General features: G+C 35.6%; 1 pseudogene; it reads right to left on the bottom strand.

Annotated features, from left to right (window-relative positions):
- Positions 1-5702: 5702 nt before the first annotated feature.
- On the bottom strand, positions 5703-10021 carry LOC113348642 (annotated as a pseudogene).
- Between the last annotated feature and the right edge of the window lie 12106 nt (positions 10022-22127).

The following is a 22127-nucleotide window of genomic DNA, read 5'->3' as shown; positions in this document are numbered from 1 at the left end:
TACAAATACTAGAAATTCTGGAGCTCTGTATGAGAAACAATAGAACTAAGCTCATACATCTCCATGATCATCTAAATATCTAAAAACCAACATGGTATCAGAGCTTAGTTCGATCTACATGGGCGTGAAGGTCCGCTGGAGAGAATCGAAATCGATGAGAAGATGTGAAGATAATGAAGACAACAGCTTGCATCCCCTGACAAAAGATATAACCCAAGTTAAGTGTTGAAGAAAAGAAGAACAAAAAGAGAACAAAGAGATAAAGAAAGAAAAAAAAAACATAAAACATCGCTACTGAAGACAAAGGTTGAAAAAAAGAAATTGAAATAAAGAAGAAAGGTGCTCGTGGTATACTAAGTGAAGTTACAGTTGTATGAAGAGAAAAACGTCTCCATGAACAAAAAGAAAACAAGAAGGAAAAAAAAAGGGGGTCACTTCCTAATAAGTGATCAGAGAAGAGGTTGAGGGTAAGAGCAATAGTCGATTGCTTCCTCAAAAATTGAAGAAAGACGATGGCAGGAGTGCCATGTTGTCATGAGAATTCCTAGGGTTCTACTCGTGATAAGAAGAAAAGAATTTGTTGTTGGGATGGCGAAAGCCATGGAACCTATGAACCACCTAATTGGTTAAGTTCCTAATCTAAAAAAACCCAACGTGAAAATTTTTGGCTTGAGGCGAAACCTCTGAACCCAATGAGCGGTTAAGTTTCGTAAGAGCCTGATGCAGAGATGAACAACTGGTGAAGCTAGCAAAACTACTAAGCTAGCAACTAAAGACAGGAAAAGACTAAGAGAATGAGTTGCGACCAGAAAGATATTGGCGTTACGAAATGTCGAACATGAAGAAGCTGCAACACGAGTATAAGAAGATAAAAATGGATCAGAAAATTGGGTGAATATCAACACTGCAATTGTTAATGAGATTACAAATTACAGGGGGGATGTTGGAAAGTAATTTGTAATTGTATATGAGTCTATAATTGTCTGGTGTTTACTGTTTTGTAAAGTATAATATGAACTAATGTGAACAAGACTTAGAGAAGTCTGTAGTTAGCCAGAGAAAAGAAATATCCAGAGAATGCTCGAGTGGTCTAAAGTCAATCAAAAGGATAAGTTAGCAGTGTCTCTAGAAAAGTCTAGGTACAGTCTAGGTCGGCAAATGTAAGCCTATAAATAGGCAGGTCTATCATCCATGTAAAATTAAGCAAAACATTAATAAGAAAAGAGTTTCAGAGATAATATAGCCTTGCTTCACCACAACTACAAATACTAGAAATTCTGGAGATCTGTATGAGCAATAATAAAACTAAGCTCACACATCTCCATGATCATCAAAATATCTAAAAACCAACACAACATATATAAGATAAATCAAAATTTACCCAAGTATCGTAAGTTAAAAGTAAATTATTTTCATCACTGATAGACTCTTTCCTGAAACTAGCATATCTGGAACTCATAGACTCAGCATAAGTTTTAGGATTATCATCAACATGCATAACATATTTAGTAACACTAAGAATTTCATCCTTACTACCTTCTACAAGATATGTTATGAAATCTGAAGCAAAACTTCTCCCTTTTGTTGGTATCTTACTCCTTCTAGGTTCGATATCTTCAATAGTTTCAGAAGTATCTTCTATGTATCGAGTAGGAGAAAAATATTCATCATTGTCATTAGTCTCCACAGATTCTAGACTAGGCGACAATGGGTTTTCTATGGTTTGTAATTAAGTTATTCCTATTTAAGTTCTCAAAGAATTCTGCATCTACAAATTCTATAATCTCAAAAGTGTCAAGGATTAAAAATTTGTATGTGATATTGTTAAGTGAGTAACTTACAAAAGCACATTTATAAGCCATATTACCTAACTTGGGTCTTTTAGGATCAGGGCTTCCTAACATATGCTAAACAACCCCAGACTTTAAGTATTCTCAAATTTGGTTTTCTGTTAAACCACAATTCATAAGGAGAAATATTCTTATTTTCAAATGAACTCTATTCAAAATATAGCATGCAGATAACATAGCTTCACCCCACAAGGAATTGGCCAAATTAAAAGTAATAAGCATTGCATTAACCATCTTATTTTTTCTTTCAGTAATACCATTTTGTTGAGGTGTATAAGGTGCAGTAGATTGATGAAATAAACCATGCTCTTGACAAAAGAATTTAAATTAATTAAGAAAATACTCACCACCACGATCAAAACATAAAATCTTAATTTTTTGTCCTAATTGTGTCTCTACTTATGCTTTATATAGTTTAAACATGTCCAAAGGCATCATCCTTAGATTTAATCAAGTAAGTATAAGCATACCTAGTACAATCATCAATAAAAGTGACATAATGTTTTTTTCCACCACAAGTCATTTGATTTTTAAGATCACCAACATCACTATGTATTAATTCAAGCAAGGTAGAATTTCTCATACTACAAATTTAAAGGATATTATATGTATCTTTTCTTGCACACAAATTTCACATTTAGAAACAGTGTTAAAGTTGAAATCAAAGTTTAATGCTAATCTTTTCATGTTTCTAAGGGACCCATAATTCACATGTACTAATCTACCATGCCATATATCAACATAGTCAACAATATAAGCAGGGCCATTATTAATTAAGTTAAGCTTAATCATCCCATTACAAGCATATTCTTTCCCAAAAAACACACCATTTTTGGAAAATACAAACTTACTAGACTCATAGGTGGTCTTGAATCCATCCTTCATAACAAGGTCTCCAGAAACAAGGTTTTTCACAATGTCAGGGACATGTAACACATTAGTAAGAGTAACAGTATTTCCCGAAGTAAACGAGAGTTCAACAGTGCCTTTCCCAATCACTTTGCTACGTAGTTTGTTCGTTGAAGTAACTTCGTTTCTTTCTCCAATAACCGGTTCTTATGTCTTGTAAAGATTTCTATTTCTACAGATATGAATGGTTGAACCACTATCGTGCCACCATCGACTACTATTATCAGCAACAATGTTGGCGGCTTGCACTACTATTACAAGTTTTTTTTCAACCATACTCGCTTCATTTTTCTTTTGTTTCTTTCGTTGACGACAGTCACGAGCATAATGGTCGGGTCTCTTACAGAAGTTATAACCCCCCTTGTTCTTGTTGTTGGGATGTTGCTTATTAAACTGAGTATCATTCTTAGGTTCAAAGCATTATGTATCTTAGATTATTCTACAGTATTAACCTTAGAATGGTTTTCAGTTTGTTGACTATCCTTAATTTCTGGTTTACGAGAGTCCTCTTCTATACGAAGATGATGTTGTAAACCTTATAAGTCCTAGTTAATCTCAGCATACTTAAGTTTCTTTTTCTAACCATTCCAAGAAGGGGCAAGATGAGAAATAATAACCCCACAACAACGACAAAATCAAGTTCAATTCCAGCATCCTTAAGATGATTAAAAATGAGTAAAATTTCACTGATCTGAGCAATAATTGACTTACTATCAACCATTTTAAAGTCCATGAAGTTGCAAATCAGGAATTTCTTCTTGCTTGCTTCAAAAATCTTGTATTTGTTGTCAATCGTCGTCCATAATTCCTTTGCAGACGAAATACTTCGATGGGCATTGTAAACACTAGTTTCCAGATCATTCCAAATATGACCACAATACATGAAATCATCAACCTGACACCTCTTACGTATGACTTTCAAATCATCAGTGTCATCGGCTTTTGGGGAAGGAATTTTCTCCAATCCATTTGCAAGAATTTACCATAACTTAATAGGTATCAAAAAAAAATTCACGGTCTCTTGCCAACGAGTAATATTCTCACCATCAAAAACTTTACAAGCGATTTTAGAGTCTAGTTAATGATTTGCAAGGATTAATCAGTTGCATTTGAAATTTCACCCTCCATTATCGAAAAAGATATTTGCTGAAAATTGTTGGAAAAATAGGGTACCAGAGGATGAAAACAAAGAACGGCAAAGAATGTTGTATCATCGAACTTCAAAGCATTTCGATTCTTTTCAGGAAATATTTCCTCCCTTCCTAAATAATTGGTGAGTACAATTGGTCAGTGAAATAATGATGAAGCCCTAATAACGTTGTTGGACTCCCATGACCCAACCAAGAACACACAATATATTCTGATGATGGTTAGAGAGAAAATAAAACTGAGATTTTGATATTTTTTAAGATCATTTGAATGAAAAACAATCACCCCTATTCATAGAGTATTTGCATCTTTTCAAGATGCCTTTCCATCACCAAAGGATACCTACAATCAGCATCAATAGTGTCCTTTGGGAAAGAACGTTTCTGTTCAAATGAAGTCCAGCCATTTTATAAACTAAAACTATCGGGTAAGAAAGTCCAACCGTTTAATAACAGAAACTGTCGGGTAAGAAGGTCCGGCCATTTTATAAAACAGCAGGGTAACTTATTGATGTTATTGAAAATATCCAACAATTATTGCACATGTGCATTTTGCAGGCATTTTCATCAAAGAAGAAGTAGAAGAGAGAGCATTGTTTCACCTAAGTGCAGAGTGGTCTGTTTAACCTATAACCTCCTATTAGAATATCAGACAAGTTGGCAATGTGGATAAAAGTTTGTGAAATATAAACTCCAGCTATATATATCATTAGGTTAGATGTAAATTTACCACCCTAGAAGGGTATGTTATCCCATCGATCTTAAAAGGTCATCCGGTGAGTGGCCCAAAATTCACTCATGGATTACATTACAAGATACTGCAATTTTAGCATGGAGGTCTACCTAGTGCTTCGATTCAGTGCAGATTCTAACTGTAATTCAATGCCAAAAAGGAATGTAATAATATGTCAACAGAATATCTTCATCTAAACATGCATTGTACTTAGTTCATCAACATATATCCAGCACAAAAGACCCAGTACCATCCCTACAAGACTACAAAGCAACAGGCTTATCTGAACATAAATATATAGATACCCTTCCCAGAAGGAGACAAAAGTCTAAAGAAAAGATGCAGACAACGAAGTCTTGCAGCATGTTTACTGATGTTGCAACATATATAAGACAAACCACAAAATGTAAGATGAACCCACATGAATCCCTTACAGAGGCAGCAGATCAGTTACTTCACCAATTTCGAATACCGCTGTTGAGAGTACCTCTGTGAACCAACACAAGCATCCTCAAAAAGAATACTTTTTAAGCTCCTATCTAAAGTCAATCGGTCTTATGATCTCCTTAATCTCAGGTTTCCCTTCAGTCTTCATTTTCTTTGAAAGTTGTTTTGCCAGATGATATGCAGCTTGATTAAGAGCAAGTCTTATGGTGGAATTCATCCATCTTCCACACCACCTCAACACTTGGAACTGTGGATGGAAGCGCAAGTGTAATGGTGGAATAGTAGAAACGCTGTTCTTAATGGAGCTAAAAAAACGCAATTAAGAATGTAGCTTTTTTTTCGGTCGTTAGATTTGAACAACTCATTTTAAATCTACGGATTAAAAAAAACACAATTCTTAATTGCGTTTTTTTAGCTCCATTCTTAATTGCGTTTAACGCTATTCTTATTGACGTTCAGATGGATTCCACGAACCCTTCCACGAAACCGTGGAACCTTACTTGGATATTCTATGGAAGACCCCAACTTGAAAACCACTAGACTTGGCATTCCATGGTTTTTCCACACTTGGAATAGTTTGGATTCCACCATAAGACTTGCTCTAACACATGTTCCCTCATAATTAACCAAAAAATAACGAGATTTGGGCATTATTTTAAAGCGCGCGTCTATTATCTCCCTGAGAAGCGGAAACAAAATCTCTAATCTCTTGTGATCGAGAAGGATGGCCCAACTCAAACACGTGTTGCAGGCACCACACTGATAAGGAGCCCGTTGATGACGGGTACGTCTAGCCTTACTCAAACCATCATCAGCTTGCTGAAAAATATGGCCAAGGCAGGCAGCAAGTGCTCTGGAGTTGCACAGCAGTTTAAGATCATATTTATTATGTTGCAAAGCAAGTGCAAGGCCGTCCTTCACCCCATCCAACACATGATAGAAATAAGATTTTCCATTTTGTTGCACAGAAGCAGAGGCACCTACTTGTCTTCAGATTCAGAGTCACTATCTTCAGATTCAGTGGCAGCAGTGACAGCAATAGGATACTCCTCTGGGTGAGCATCAGATAAAGAGCTATCATAGAAGTCATCATCATCTTCTTCTTCTTCTTCTTCTTCAATTTGTTGTTTAAATTTGGGCGGGCACATGGAGAAATCGACAGTCGCAGCAGGGTCAGAGGTATGTAAATCATGAAATTTCAAATCCTTGTTTGCTTTGGTTACTTTAGATTTGGTCCGCCACATGGAGAAATTGGCAGTTGCAGCAGGGTCAGGGGTATGGATATCATGAATTTTCAAATCCTTGCTTGCTCTGGTTGCATAACTGCAATGCATAAGAACCCATGATTAAAAAAAGAATCAACTACAACCACATCAAACTAGTGTCTCAATCAAAGAATCTGAACCAAAATCTTCAATCTAAATCTAATGTGAGTTCATGGGATGATAATGACTAAGATCAAGTGGAAGGATAGATTCAAATGAGTTGGATCCAGCACCATCGAAACAGTCTGACCCAAAAGACATGCTGATATGTAAATCAATCTAACTCTAATTCGAGATCTTTGAGATAATGAAGACAGACTTAGTCAGATGACTCAGACCCCCAACACCATTAAAACAGTCTGACCCAAAAGACAAATGTAATCAATTTAAGTCTAATATGTTTTTTGTGGGATGATGAAGACACACTCAAACAAACCTACACACCATCATTCAGTAGACTCGTGTTCATACCCATATTGATTTAAACAATACAAAGCAAAATACATGTTTCAAAAATCAAAATTGAAGCCTGATTAGCGGTGAGTTTTCTTTTTGATAAATTACTGAGTCAACACCAGCTAGCTGACAAGGTATAGTGGCATCAAACAAGACTACCTTGAATAAATCACATAACTACTAAAGGGTTTCAATCAAAAACTAAAAAACGAGGATGATGAATTTTACCGTGTTGACATGGCTACAGTTGATCAGGTCCAAGCCCCCCACCCTTTGAAACTGAACGCAATATACTAAATTCGTTAGGATATCAAAACATGAATGAAATCGAACAAAAAAAAACTGGAAAAAGAAGAAGAAGCAACTTACATGAGATACCCAAAACGGGCGGTATCTATCCATCTATCTATGTCGTCCAAGAACACTGAGGGAGACGGTGGGTTTAAGAATTTATATAGGTGTGGGTTTAATACTGGGATACTACCTGGTTCAAGGAGATACTAATTTAATACAGGGATACTACCCGGTTCAAGGAGATACTAATTTAATACATGGAGTCATTTCTTGGAGATCTTATCAATCCAGCAGGATGGGTTGAATGTTTTTGTTTGTTGATGTTAATTTTTGGCCGTCTAATTTACGCTCTTTGACCGCCTCTTCTTTTCCCTGAAGCCAGAAAATAAAAGTATTAAGGAGCTAAGTGAATGTAGAAGTGCGCGCACATTCTGAGTTAACATGCTAGCTTAATCCTTTTTGCTTTTAAGGATGAGTATCATAGGCTTCAAGGAGATACTAATTTGTCTTAATTGCTGAATGCATCATCTAATCTATTTATTGAACATATGATCTATCTATCATCTAGATGTATTGATTAATGCGTGTAATGACTAAAATAGTAAAATCCTAAAATCAAAAAGTGAGAGCTGAATCACTTTGGCTTCTCATATAGTACGAGATAGCTAGCGAGGAGAGATCCCAATGATCAAGCTCTACTCAATCATCAGTCCCATTATTATAAGATAAAAGACCAACACATGCTTGACAAATAAGTAGGTAGTGCACATTTCCAAAAGGAGAGTATTTAAAGCCCTTCAGTAAAAGCAACTCCGGTACTCTTCAACCAAACACCTCCTTGTATCAACTCAGCCACCGTAAACTTCTCTGCTTCCGCCGCGTTTTTTATGACATGGTAACCAGGCCATTTAACCCTATTAGCAGTACCGGCACCAGGTCCCCTGTTTGCATACTCACCATAATACAACGTCCTTGTAAACGGGTTTGACGCGTTCCATTCAGCCCATCCTGCTGGATTGATAAGATCTCCAAGAAATGACTCCATGTAAACTGTTCTTGAATAGGCCTTCCATGGCCGCCCTAGAAATGTCTTGAATGAACCTTTTACAGGTTCTAAATCTGAACTCGCAATAACATTGCAGTTTTGGATCGAAGTACCGGTATTTTGGTTCGGGTCTGTTCTCCCTTGTGCGGTACACATATTATTTTGATTTTTCATGGGCTTTCTTGCTATGACCTTAGAGTTTGGAACGACCATGGCTGCATTACCAAAAATGAAATCAACAGTTCCCGTGATTGAACAATCTCTATAGAATTGATGGAGGGAATGCGCATAGAGTGTATCTTGGTAAGCGTCAAATTTGCAACGACTAGAAACCGTTTGATCTGCTCCTACTCGAATTGCCACTGCTTGATGCTTTTCTGGGCCGGCTGTGTTCTGGAAACAAACGTCCTGCGCTATGAATCCATCACCCTGAACAACTGCATTTTTTCCAAAACAAAAAATATAAACTTCTGAAACAAAGTTTTAGGATTCAAACTGTACTAATAAGGACTAATGATTACTAATACTTAGTGGGATCTCGATGAAGTGGGTTAAGCCGGAAAAGTTAAGGTAATTATTGACGTCCATTTACTCTCTCCTAGCTAGTCCCGACAAGCTCAGTGCTTTAGAGTTGAAACTGGAGAGTGCACTTATGAAGTTGAGACGCGCATAACAGTGGAATATAAAACTTAAATGTCATGTTCCGATGCTATCTCAAAAGTTAAAGTAAATTAATTTACCAACGGTGGCGGAGTTGTAAGTAGACGTTCCGTCAATGAAGTTGAGACTTCCGGTTATGACCGTTGCATCCATGCCATCACCAACAATCATCAAGTTTTTCTTCTTCTTCTTCCCAATCTCAACTTTCTCCTTATAAACACCTTTCTTAACGTGAATCACGTACCGGGTTTTAGTATTATTCGGTGCAGCTGTGACCGCTTCTTGCACCGACTTAAATCTCCCACTTCCATCTTTCGCCACCACGACATTTGCGGTCACAGCGTTTGGTAGAGTTTCTAGAAGCTTTCGGTCTCTCATGGTGACCCATGATGGAAACTGCAAGGTTTTTGACGAAAGCCAGCTTGTAGTATCTTCATTTGAACTTGAAGAAGCTGAAATCTCAGCAATCATGGCCAAGGAAACTCTTGCTCTAGCTATCAAGTCTTTTATTTCCATTTCTATAGGGAGTCGGATCGACAAACCGAGTTCACTCACCTCATTCAGTCCATCTAAGCAAGTTACATGGTTAGTGAGAAGTGAGAACAGCACTCAGCCAGGTATGGTCATCATCTAGTGATTCGTGATTTGACTGGGTGTTTTTCTAAGAGCCTCAACTGAGTCATTGACTCGATCAATAGACGAATCCATTAACTCGATACAATTCCTTAGAGCTTCTTGTTCTATTAGATCGTTAGAAAGACGGTTAAATCCGTTAACAACTTCCATAGTATTGGAGATGCGTGGAACAGATTTTTTCAAGAAAATTTGAAGAAAATCAGAGTTGCTTGGTACACTTGATTTTCCAATTAAGTCATCTCCATTAATCGACTCATTAAGCATGGCAAGACATGAAGCTTTGCTATGGAACTCGCCGTCACATAAGTGAAGAGGAACAACAATTGATGATGAAGATGCGAAGTGGATATCATTCGAGTTTCTAAAGAGGTTGAAAGCAACAAGAGTTGTGGAGATTATTGCAGCAAAAGAGAGAAAAACGTATAACATTTTTCTAGAAGAAGTTGCCAGCCTTTTTGTAACTTGATCGTCATTTTGATCTAATAAGGGTTGGTGATCAATTTTTGAGTAAGGGGTTTGTGTTGCCATTTTTGTACCTTGTATAAGTTGCAGTGTGATCTTACTTTTCTTTTTTCTTGAGATGCATCTCAGCGTATATATAGGCAGAGGGAAAACATAGACATACAAAACGAGTGAAAAAAGACGTACAATTATACGTGTAACTGGTAAATGCTATAGCCTTACAAATACTACACAAGGATCATGTCTATGTGCAGCACTTAGCATTAATTTTACCATTTCGTTATTGCCTACCATAGTATACTAAATGAGACATAAGTGATCATTAACATTGAATAAATCCACTGAAATAAAGAAAATGGAAAAGGCTACTGATTCGCACACGGATTTGAAATTCTTTGTTTTTCTTTGGGTAAAACTCTCAAACATAATACAAACGCAGCTTTAGTAGTAAAGATAATCTTAGTTTACTTAATTGTTTTTGAGCTTTTCACACGTATTAAGGAACACAGAGACAAAGAAAAAATCACCTATATGTTTACTACAAAAAGTTTTCTATTACTCCTAATTTTAGCGTGGGTTGGGTTGTTATGGGGGATGCAGGTAAGTGATACAGATATGTTTGTTAGTGGTTGTACACTTATACCAATATTATCTAAAAAAAGTGGAACGAATACGGTTTTCTAAGTTATTTACATAATTTTAACGGCAATGCTATTCAGCAAGCCGATCTCCTCCCCACTCTCCTCCCAATCGGATATGAATAGTCTATGTGTAGATAAAGCTAAAACTACGTTAATATTTTTCCTTCTTTTCTTCTCTCTGTTCTTTTTTTTTTTTGTCTTTCTTATGTGTTTGTTCTTCTACCCCTGATCTCCTCCCTTTCTCATCTTGATAATTATTGTTTCTACGTATCAATATCAAGTTTCATCACCCTTTTAAAAGAATTCTGAAAACTTCACTCTAATATGTTTTCCATTTGAGTATTATTTTCAGTTTGTCTGGATTTATTTTGATAATAATCATCATAGATCTGATAATGAAAGTTATCTCGATCTCAAGTAAATTAGAGATTTTTGTGAATAAATAATGTTTTAGTTGCATAAATGTGCTTTGAAATTTCTGGACTTGTGTTTGCACTTTGAAGTAAATAATTTTGACTTATTTTTAAATTGGTTATACATAGCTGAAAACGAAATTGATCAAAAGGGTTTTCTGATACAAACTCTTACCGATCGATTGACACAAGTAGTGGTATGCATAGATCATTAATCAGTTGGTTGATATGAATTAAACTGGAGGAATAGAAAATCCGAAGATCAAGTATTAATTTAGTACTTGACTATTTGTTACCTTTCTCTCGTAATCAGATGCATATAAACAAATCTAAAGTAGTCATCTTATTGAAAAGAAAAAAGAGTATGAAATTCTATAACTTTCATCTAAGTTATGGAAAAAATTGTTGCAATCTGCCTTTGAGATTAGTGGATTTCACTGTCTCTCATCAATTAATCAGATATACATTCACTGCAGTTTCACCAACAGTTGATTACTTCATTTAGATGATTTAGTTGCTAAAATTTTCAACAAGTGAGAGATTGTATTAAGGATCCGCCATGAAAAAGCAAGATTTGCAGAGAAAGAGGATAGGTATCCAGAGAGAATAGTGCTTTGCCTTCTTTAGTTTTTTATTACTATCCTTTTTTTCCCCTCACACGTGGACTAAACCACGTCAGATAGGAAGAAGAGCAGGGAGCCGATTGGGTCGCTGAATAGCATTGCCGTAATTTTAAATCTCTCGTGATTTTAAAATCTTTATACTCAATATCTATAAATCCAACAAATATCTAAATTCTTGAGGGAATTACGGAGCACGAAGATTTCTGAAAAGAATTAAGCTTTTTATATGGAAATGCCTATAAGAACCTCTTCATGCTAGATAAAATAACGAGTTCTTCTTTTAATCTTAATATAGCTTGCATTTTTTATTTTATTTTTGTAAAAAGTAGAATCCATGTAACACTTGTTGTTTGACCATGAGTATACAAAAGAAGCATGAAGCCTATCACCTACGATAATTCGGGAAGTAAACTCAAACCCTTCATTTACTTTTATAGATGAATCCAATGAATTGGTTGCAGGGGAAATATAACAATTTTGGTAGCTCTTGCTTCAACTAAGTAGTGGCTTATATGGAAAGAGGTGCGCTGGGATTTTCCAAATTAAAATCCAAACCTGTTGCAGGTTACGTTGGAAATAATAAGACACTTTAGCTATTAGAAACTCTAAAGTAACTCATACTATTAGATATATAGTTCTGTTAAGCCTATACCGCTCTGCAACACTTGGATGACACCTACAATCAATACCAATAAAGTTATTTCTGATGCTTCTTGGTTTTCAGTAAACTCTATTTCAGGTTGTCGTCAATCTATCAAAATGCTGCAGGTAATTTTAAAAGCAAAAAATGCTTGGCAAACCGCCATTTTGAACAACACCAAAACAACACCCTCACATACCACGTTTTTAGGTGGGTCCCAAGGCATTCAGATGGGGCCCACCACTTCCCTAAAGGTTCATCACAGTCCTTGATTGAGCATATAGTTTTGGTGTTGTTCAAAATGGCGGTTCGTGAAGAATTTCCCTTTTAAAGGAGCAAAATTAGAAACAATCCAAACTACCTCTGTTGAAGAAATAGAAGCGATCTATTAGAAGTTGCGAAATGGGATGAAGAAAGAAAAATAGAGAATAATTTGGTTATTAGAGGAGATCGCATGTCTACTTTTTACTATCTTAAAGAAAGAAACAAACGAAAACCACAAAGTGGTATGATGGTTCTCATGTTCCCTCCCACTACTGAGGTAAGGCTTCGAACCCCATAATTACCGAAACAACTCCAGTTTGAAGAAGTCTGGATGTAATCTAGCACTATATTACTATCTAAAAAAAGGAAAAAATAATAATGTTAAATGGAAGTGGATACAATTTCTTGATGAACCAATCATATTATCGAAAAAAAACTATAAGTAAATGGAGCTGAATATGTTTTAAAAAGGGAGGAGTGGAAACACAACTTTTGGGGATAAACATGATCCTATATTTTTTTCTTCCTAACTCGAAACTTATATCTTAGTAAAGATTTTGTCAATTTATTTTATTTTATTTTATTTTTGATGAGAAGAGAAGAATTTTATTAAAGAGGGGAGATCAATTTATATTGTTTAAAATATTTAAGCAACCTTTGACCCCTAAAGGAAAGAAAAAAAATGGCCCACGTTTCCTCACATCGCTTTAAGCTACCGAAACTCAATACTGGACTTACAAGAAGAGTGCCTCTAGCATAAAACACCCTATTAGAGCATGTCTCGCTTGAAGTTTAGATAATTATCAATGTTTAGATGCCAATACATACCTTTGAGTTATCGAAGATCTACTTCTTTTGCATATAATTATGTAGTAAAGTCATAGGTTAAGATCTCGTCGACTGTGAGTTATACCCAAAATTAAAGACTCAAAGAGATAGAGATACATGATACCTCTAAGAAGTGTTCGTCACAAAAAAAAAGAAAAAGAAAAGAAAAACGTTACATTGCTCACTAATTTAGAGATTATTGTCGATTATTTTTATTCCTTTTTTAATATGTGAAAGACGGACGTAGGCCCCTACTCAAACCCTGACAGTCGGAGTAGTCCTACTGTCCGATACAACCTAACTATACGGGTATACGACCTAACTATACGGCTACACTAATACAAACCTTTTCTCCCGATTAGAGTTGATGTAAAATGAGGAGAGTTATGCATTTCACTTTTGTTTGCGAAAATGGTACTCCCTCCGTTCTTTTTTAATAGACCAGTTTTGTTTTTAGCGAAATTTAAGGAAATTAAGAGAACTAATCATTGAAAGTGGTCCTCATGACACTTGTCAATAAAAGAAGTGAAGTGAAATGGTCTCCATGACACTTGTTAGCAAAAGAAGTAAAGTGAAATGGTCCACATGACACTTGTCATCAAAAGAAGTTAAGAGAAAAGTGGTCCAAAAAATTAAAATAACATTTGATTTTCCCAATTAGAAAAATGACCTATTTTTTGAAACTTTTATTTATAAAAACTGGCCTATTAAAAAAGAACGGAGGGAGTACAAATTAGTGACTTTTGGCACATGGTTTGCATAGGAAAGTTGTTCTGGATGGGAGTGCTTCGACGTGGTGTTGGGATTCTGGAGGAGATATCCTTGTACGATTTTTGTCGATGCAAGATTTTCAGAGTCCGTAACCATTTGATTTCTTTGATTTTGGTCGTTTATTAGCAAAAGATAATTAAGCATGCGTGATAGGGGTGTGCAGAAAAACCGAAACCGCGGTTTTCACCCGCAACCATCCGTAAAATTGCGGGTGAAAACCAATCCGCAAGAGTCTATGGATCGGACACGGTTGAGTTTTCAAATCCGCAAGGTTTAGCGGTTTGGTTGCGGTTGGACTTTGAAATCCGCGGATTCACCCGCACCCGCAAAAATTGAGTTTTAGATTAGATTAGAAATCTCTAATTTAATTTACTGGGAATAAGAGGTTCATCCTCTTCAGAGAACATTTCAAGATCTGCATAATCTTCTTGAAGAAACTGAAGGTTTTGAAGCTTCTCGATGCTTGCATGTGATCCACTCCGTGCGTTGTGAGAACTACTGGAAAAAGAAGCTTTGCCCTCCTCTTGATACTGAATATAAACACAAAAAAAGGTAGCAGTTAATTATCCGCCAAAGGTGGTCTAATGTGGACAAGAATCCTGCTAAAGCACTAATCCAGGAAATTTATCCTGCTGTTTGTCAATTCATAGAGGAAATTAAATTCGTTTTCAAAAACAAGGTGCTACATCAAATGATTAAAGATCACTACACTTATCAGTTGCAGTGTTAATTAAGATTACTACCTAATAAGTATATATTGTACTCGTAATATTGTGCAACAAAACTTTGGCAATTGCTTCATTGTTATTAATTTATTATCATGGGAGTGAGACAGTGAGTTAACATAAATAGAGAGATCAATTACCCATACGAAGGGATTTTCACAGATAGACAGATTTTTTTCTTTTTTAAAAAAAAAATTCTAAATCCGCGGTTAATCCGCATCCGGTCCGCATCACCCGCTAATCCGTGGATGATTGGGCCGGTTACGGTTCAATTTTCCAAATCCGTAACTTTGATGATTTGATTGCGGGTGATCCCTAATCCGCAACCGTCCGTCCGTTGCACACCCCTAATGTGTGATGAAAAACCAAAAGGACTTCTTAAAGCTTGTCTGACCTTATTGGGCCTTTGATTTCTCCTCCCATGTGCTTAAATTTTAAGGGCCTTTGATCAGACAAATAGTTTCCACATGTGATCTGGCACCTCGATAAATGAGTGTATGCGAGGATTTCTATTTCATGTTTTTGTTCGGAGCCTCTCATACAGTTACATGTACTTCGTAAATTTAAAGGCGTGATGGAAGGATTTTTCGTCTTGGAAATTTCGCTTTTAGCGTCCTACCCGAAACGATTGTCTTGTTTTTTTTAGCAAGCCCTTCATTAGGATTCGACAACATTTTATGCACCAGCCAGCTTAATTGAGCACATGGGTGAACATATTGTGCTTTGGATTGTTTGAAAAGGTAGGTATCGGCATGCGAAAATGGAAATTAAAACTTGAGCTTTGCTGTGTTGCTTGAACACCAAAATCAAATAAGGAAAGATTCGGACCATCTGGAAAGAGAGATCTATCACTCATGAGTCATGAGGTGATTAGAAGGGTGCAAGAACCTATTGATAATTCTATCGTGAGCTGCCTAAGGCGTTTATCATCCATACTTGTTTGCGGACTATTACATACTACCAGAATTAGAAATTTTCTCATTGAGTACCGAGGGAGATATGAAACTTTATATTTCACTAAAGTTTTATTTTTGTTTAGATTAAATTGAAACTTGTTTTGAGTATTTTTTATTTATTTTTGGACTTGTCGTCTTGTATTTTTTCTCCTGTTATCACTATGAGTTTTCCTTGTCAAGGTTTTGACAAGGCAACACATATGTGTCCAACACGGGATCACTTTAGGGATCTCGGTGGTTTATATATTTTGTTTGTGTTCTTCTTTTCTTGTAATAACTCATAAATGGTAATTAACTTTTTGTAACAAAAAAAAAGAAGAAAAAAGAAACACCAAAGTCACCACAGAAAGATTTTTCATGGAAACCTAAGAGTAAGTCTTTTAGGAATCCAAGTAATTCTAAATGCCTAATTTATTTCTAAATTGTCCTAGCAGTGGCTGAAAAGATTCATATCTATTCAAAGTGCCTATATTATTTATATTAATCTGCCCTAAATTTGTCTAATCTATATCAACAGTACTGCAGGGAAAACTACTCTTACGCAGGCAGTTGTGGGGTCTTTCGCTCTTTATCACTTGTATGTTTTCTCTATGTCTAAGAGGCTTACTACGAAAACGGACTTCATCCAAGTGAATTTCTTATGGGGAAAGGAATTTGGTTCCAAAGGTGTCTACTCAAAAACATGGAATCATGTTTCTCTGTCAATTAAATTTGGTGGTTTAAATATAAAAAAAAATACACCTAGTTAGTTTATCTCTCTTGAGAAGGCTGAGATGACAAATTATTGACCAATCCAAAACCTTGTTGGCTACTATTCTGAAACACATTTTTTTTTTTAATGTGATCCTTTATTTGGTGTTCTATCCATTCAAGGCTTTTGTATCCAGAAAGGAATAAAAGATGGCTTAGATATTATAAGAAAGTATTATTGCCGGAAGATTAAAGATGAAATTCAATCTATATATGAAAAAATATTTGGATTCCCCGGATGAATACACCTTCTAGTTCTACAATGTTTTCTAGCAATATCAGAACAGTTGACCAACTTATTGATAGTGTTACTAAATCTTTCAACACTCTCAAAGTTGTTTTTGATGATGAGACTGTGAACAATACTCTAAAAGTTTGGATACATATAAATGGGAAATGTAGGATTAGATGGAACAAGAGCAATAATCGCATTTTCACGGTTAAGTCAGCTTAGAGTGTTACTTTGAATGATAATGTAGATCTTAACTTTGTTCCCAATATCCAATTTCTTAGGATCAGTTTATAGAAGTTGAAACTTGCTCCTAAGGTGTTGGTGTTTCCGTTGGAAAGCTATTCATGGTTTTCTTCCCCTTAGAGATAACTTTGCTAGGTTTATATCCAACATTGACAACATTTTTCCCTTACTTAGACATCAAAATGAAACTCTACAGTATGTTTTCTTTGAATGTCATTATGCTAGGTATCACATGCCCATTTAACGTCCTAAAATTTTCATGGGACATGACCAGCAATACTCTATGGTTCAGTGAATCAACTTCACCCACAAGTACTCAGCCTTCACTCTTAAGGAATTACGCTACAGAAGTCTTTTATTCTTTCTCTCTAACTCTTTATGCCCATAAAAGCGTAAGACACTTTCCATGCATCAATTCCATTTGAGAATCTCACACAAATCATCAACAAAATAACACAAACATGTACTACAATAAACCCGTTTTATTGCACTAAAGGAAGATTACAAAACTTGTTCATCACATGGACCAAAACAGGCCATTCACCCTCTTGGTGAATGTTTAACTCTCTTTACAAATAAGTGGTTCTTATCTTAATTGAAAACCACCAACATTATTGATTCCTAGACTATTTATACTACTAGGATCAGGACAAAACTTATGTGCAGCCGCTTGCACATCCTACAGACAATCACATGTCCACAGGTAGTTTTCCTAACCGCCAATCTATTTTTAATTGCCACCTTTTGTGTTTTATTGCAGATTTAAACCACACTTGTCTTGAAAGATTAAGGAATGACAAACTTAGTTATAAAGCCTCTAACTGTCTCAACCAACTCCTTTGCTCTGGCATGCGTGTGATGCACACACCACTCGCAACTGACAGCTTTGGCCAACATCCATCCAACATCGTGCTACACTCAACTTGGCCTGAGCTAATGTGCATCCAACTTAGCACTACATTTATCTTGGCCATGAACTTAACTCATTTGATGCTAACATCCAAGTAAGGTCATGCCAATCATGTCTTGATCTTCTGCTTGGCTCAACTTCATACGTTAAGTGCATCACTTGCATTATTTTCGCCGAGAAATGGCAAACAATGTCGTATTTGGAAATGACATTGTTCCATTTTCATTGTCCAGGCCTTGGACAAGCCTTAAGCCAATGCATAAGTCACCTCGTGACTTATCTTGCATTCTTAAGCCACTCTTGAGTTGGGCTAACTCTGGATTATGAATATGCAACACTATCGTATAATATTGTATGTATCAAATAACCTTTCTTGTCTCGGCCATCTTGGTGCTTCATCGTCGGACTATGCAGCTCCATTGGCCAGGCCACTGCACCATCTTGGCGCTTCACTATTGGGAATGCTAACGCCAGGAGTATGTGGCTTCTTTTGGTACCTAACATAATGGATCGTATCCAAAGATGGGGTTAAGGTTGGTTTAGGACTTGGATGGAAAAACTTTTACGTACGTTTGAAAAACAACCACAATATGTTTAACTAGTAGGTATCTCTTTATAGTTTCTCTGGAAGGGCATGTGCGTTTTCTTATTTTTGAAGGGAAACAGATGGTTATGATTATTTTAGTGAGTCAGATAAAACACTTTTATCTAATATTGGGTAAAGGCGGGTAGTCATATAACAATAAACAAAGAGTGACAGATGTTGTTGACAGAAATCAGAACTGGGTCCTTCCAGACGTACCGTTTGATAAGACTAACTTTGATGCTAGTTTCTATGATTCTGCTAATAAGTCTGCATGAATTAGAATATATACACATGCAGGTGGACAAGGTTTATCTCAGCTGCAGGAAATGATGTTGAGCAGGCAAAAGCTATGAAGGTACTGCAAGAAATCAGTCATGCCAAGGGATTGAAGCCGACTCATGTGCACTTGGAGAGTGATATTACGAAAGTCGTGGTTTCTATTCAGGTTAACCCAGAAGCTATCAAGTGGATTACAAATGGGATTATTCAAGAATACGGGCATCTATCAGAAAGTGTAGAGCGTTGAAAATGTACATCCATGCCTAAGGAAGCAAACAATATTGCATATTTTCTAGATAAAGAGCTCCTTTATCTACTATTTATTTAGTAAGTAGTAATTTTCCTTATTAGTTACAATCTTCAACCGAAGAAGGCTTGTTTTCATCAGCTTAATCTCTTTTCAATAAAATATATTTTCTAGTTAAAAAGATAAATAAACAAAAAGTAAGTCCAAACTTGGAAAAAGTATGGAATGTCAAGTATAGTGGCTTCCAAATGGAGTGTTCCACACTTTTTCTAAGTCATCTTCTAAGATTCTGTGGGGGAAAAAAACTCGTAATTCAAGGGAAAACACATTTAAATTGTCAGAAATTACTAACAACTTTGAGTGTTTAAATTGTCAATGCAAAAAGCGTTTAAATTTTCAGAAATTACTAACAACTTTGAGTGTGAAATAGATTCATGTCGGGAAAAAATATTGGCAAACAAGACAACATCTATTGTTGCTAAAAATACAAAAAAGAATCCATATATGTGCCAAATTTTAAGTGGTTCAACCTTTGACTAAAATGATTATTTTATATTAAAATAATTGAGAAAATATAAGTAAGATTGGAATTATAATTAAGGAAGTAGACTTACGAACTTGTTCCCCAGTTCAAAGAAATCAATAGGATTAGAGCTCCGCTTATCATTGAAGATTTAAGGCATGACCGATCCCTATTTTTGTTGGGAACCATTGTGGAACCGATCCTTACCTATGTTGGGACTCAAGGTAGTACCAATCCTTACCTATGTTGGGAGTCAAGATAGTACCGATCCTAACCTATATAGGAATCAAGGTAGAACCGGTCCCTACCTACATTGGGAATCATGGTGGAACCGATCCCCACATGCAAAATCGATTATTTATAATCACGTATACTTTAGAGTTTGTGTAATTTTGAAAATTGGGTCTGCGAAATAGGAAAGTTCAATATGTCGACATAATGAGTAATTTGAACATGTGCATAAATCTTATGTTTTATTTTTTTTAAAGATATTCCTTGATACTCAAGGTGAGATCCCAAACCGAAATGTTTTAGAATCCTTTTGTTAAGATTTTCGAATATATACATTTTGTTTTTCAAGCAAGCAAAACATATCTCTGGAAGATATATTAGTTAAGTATCTTGTATGCTAGCTGCTAGAGCATTACTCGGTTGAACCCACGAGCTTTGTTATCTCAAGCTTGTTGTCAACGTTAGGTGATCAAAATTATATCTTGATTTCTAGTCTACTAAGTCAAGTCTCAAACTAGGTTAGAATTTGTAGTTGAGTATCAGACATCATCCTCGAAGACTGAAGATCGACAAATACATTTGTAGAACTTGTGTATCAGGTATGTGAAGACTGAACCATTCTATTTTACTCATTATCTCACTATTATATCTTTTGAGACTATGTCGTATGACTTCTAATAGATTTACAAAGAAAAAGTTTCGAGTCAAGCTTGTCTTGTGAAAAATCTCGAAATATGATTCTAAGCAAAGATGTTCAAAGGTCCTTAACAATTTTAGTTATATGAATTAATTTGTGGATCAATTGAAAATTGCCCATACAAATGATTTTATCATTTGGGAATGTTTCAAACATCATGAGAGATAAATATTAAACTTACTGATATTTCTACTTAAAGTAGGTTGGAAAACCAGTTTGTAAACCATAGATATCTGAGTTTCGGAAATACAGAAAGGTTGGCGAACTAGTTCGCAAACCATGGGTTCAATTGGGAACAGTTCACTAACCCGGTTGGAAAACCGTGGTGATCTTAATTTTCAAAGTTGGAATAATATGCTAGAAGTTGGTGAACCCTGTTCACAAACCCTTGTCAACTGAGTTCGGTAGTCTTGTAGGGTTGGCAAACCCGTTTCACGAACCATGCACCCTGACTCGTGAACAAGCCCTACGATTGGCAAACCATTGTACATGTCCCAATTTATATTTTAGTATATGCTTAAAGACTTATTTTCATAATATGTTTAGCACTACTAGAACTCTTATGCACTTCTAAGACTTCTAGATCACTTAAACACTTATATGTGTGCATCATGATTAAACTATTAAGTGTTTAAATGAATATCACATTGCTTTTAGTTCTTTAGCTAACTTTCTAAACCGAATGGTCATTATACATGGTTCCATAACCGGACCTAAGTGTATATTCTTCTACTGTATTTTTCAGGAATAGAGTTTGCTTGATTCTCAAAAATTAAAGTGATATGCAGACCAATCGCTGACTATCAAAAGTTTTCCTCTAACACAAATATATGTATATATTAAATAATTATTTTCTAATTAGTCCGTTAATATTTTACATATTTGCACGTATCTTCTTCATCTTTTTTTCAAGACCCAATCTTTCGTTAGCCATTCCACTATTTCTTTTTGGACCTTCCAATTTTTATTTTATTTGTATATATTTTGTCCAAATTAAAAAATAATTATCCAACCTGATCACAAGTTTAAATATTATTGTATATCCCGTTGAAACTAACTAGTTCATCACAGGGTTTCTAGAAACCCATATAAATTATACAAAAAGAAAGATAATGCAAAACTTAGGGTGAGAATCTTCAATCTCAAAATCGATGTCAAGCTCTTTATTTTCTTGTCATAATCCATCTCTAATTGCTCCAATGAAGTTTCGTTTTATATGTAGGTGTTGAAGTGATAGCCCAAAATTACTAATGCTGAAACTTGCAAAATACCAAAAATTAGGGTGAAACTCGTTAATAAGGAGTCCAAATCGCAATCCTTATTTATCCACATGCAAGCCCAAAATAGGTGAGCCCGATAGTCAACAATGACAATACAAAACCCCATAAAAGCATATTTTCATTATTTACTTCGTTCCTTAATGGAATCTGAGTGATACTTGGTTTGTTGGAATCATCTTCTCATTTTGTTTTTTGCAGGATGAATGTAGAGACTCGTGTATTTGAAACAAAAAATACAACAATTCTGAGTGGAAACTTTTTCTCTTCACTTGGATTCTGATCTTTCTTCATCTATAGTACTTCACTTCCTTAACACTTTTAGAGTCATTTCTATTAGAGACAACTAAATAAAAGATTACCTACAAGACACTTTTGGGTCATAC

The sequence above is a fragment of the Papaver somniferum genome, chromosome 2, assembly GCF_003573695.1.
Source record: "Papaver somniferum cultivar HN1 chromosome 2, ASM357369v1, whole genome shotgun sequence".
Classification (NCBI taxonomy): domain Eukaryota; kingdom Viridiplantae; phylum Streptophyta; class Magnoliopsida; order Ranunculales; family Papaveraceae; genus Papaver; species Papaver somniferum.
The sequence above is the reverse complement of the archived record's forward strand: the minus strand, read 5'-3'. Positions and strand labels throughout refer to the sequence as shown.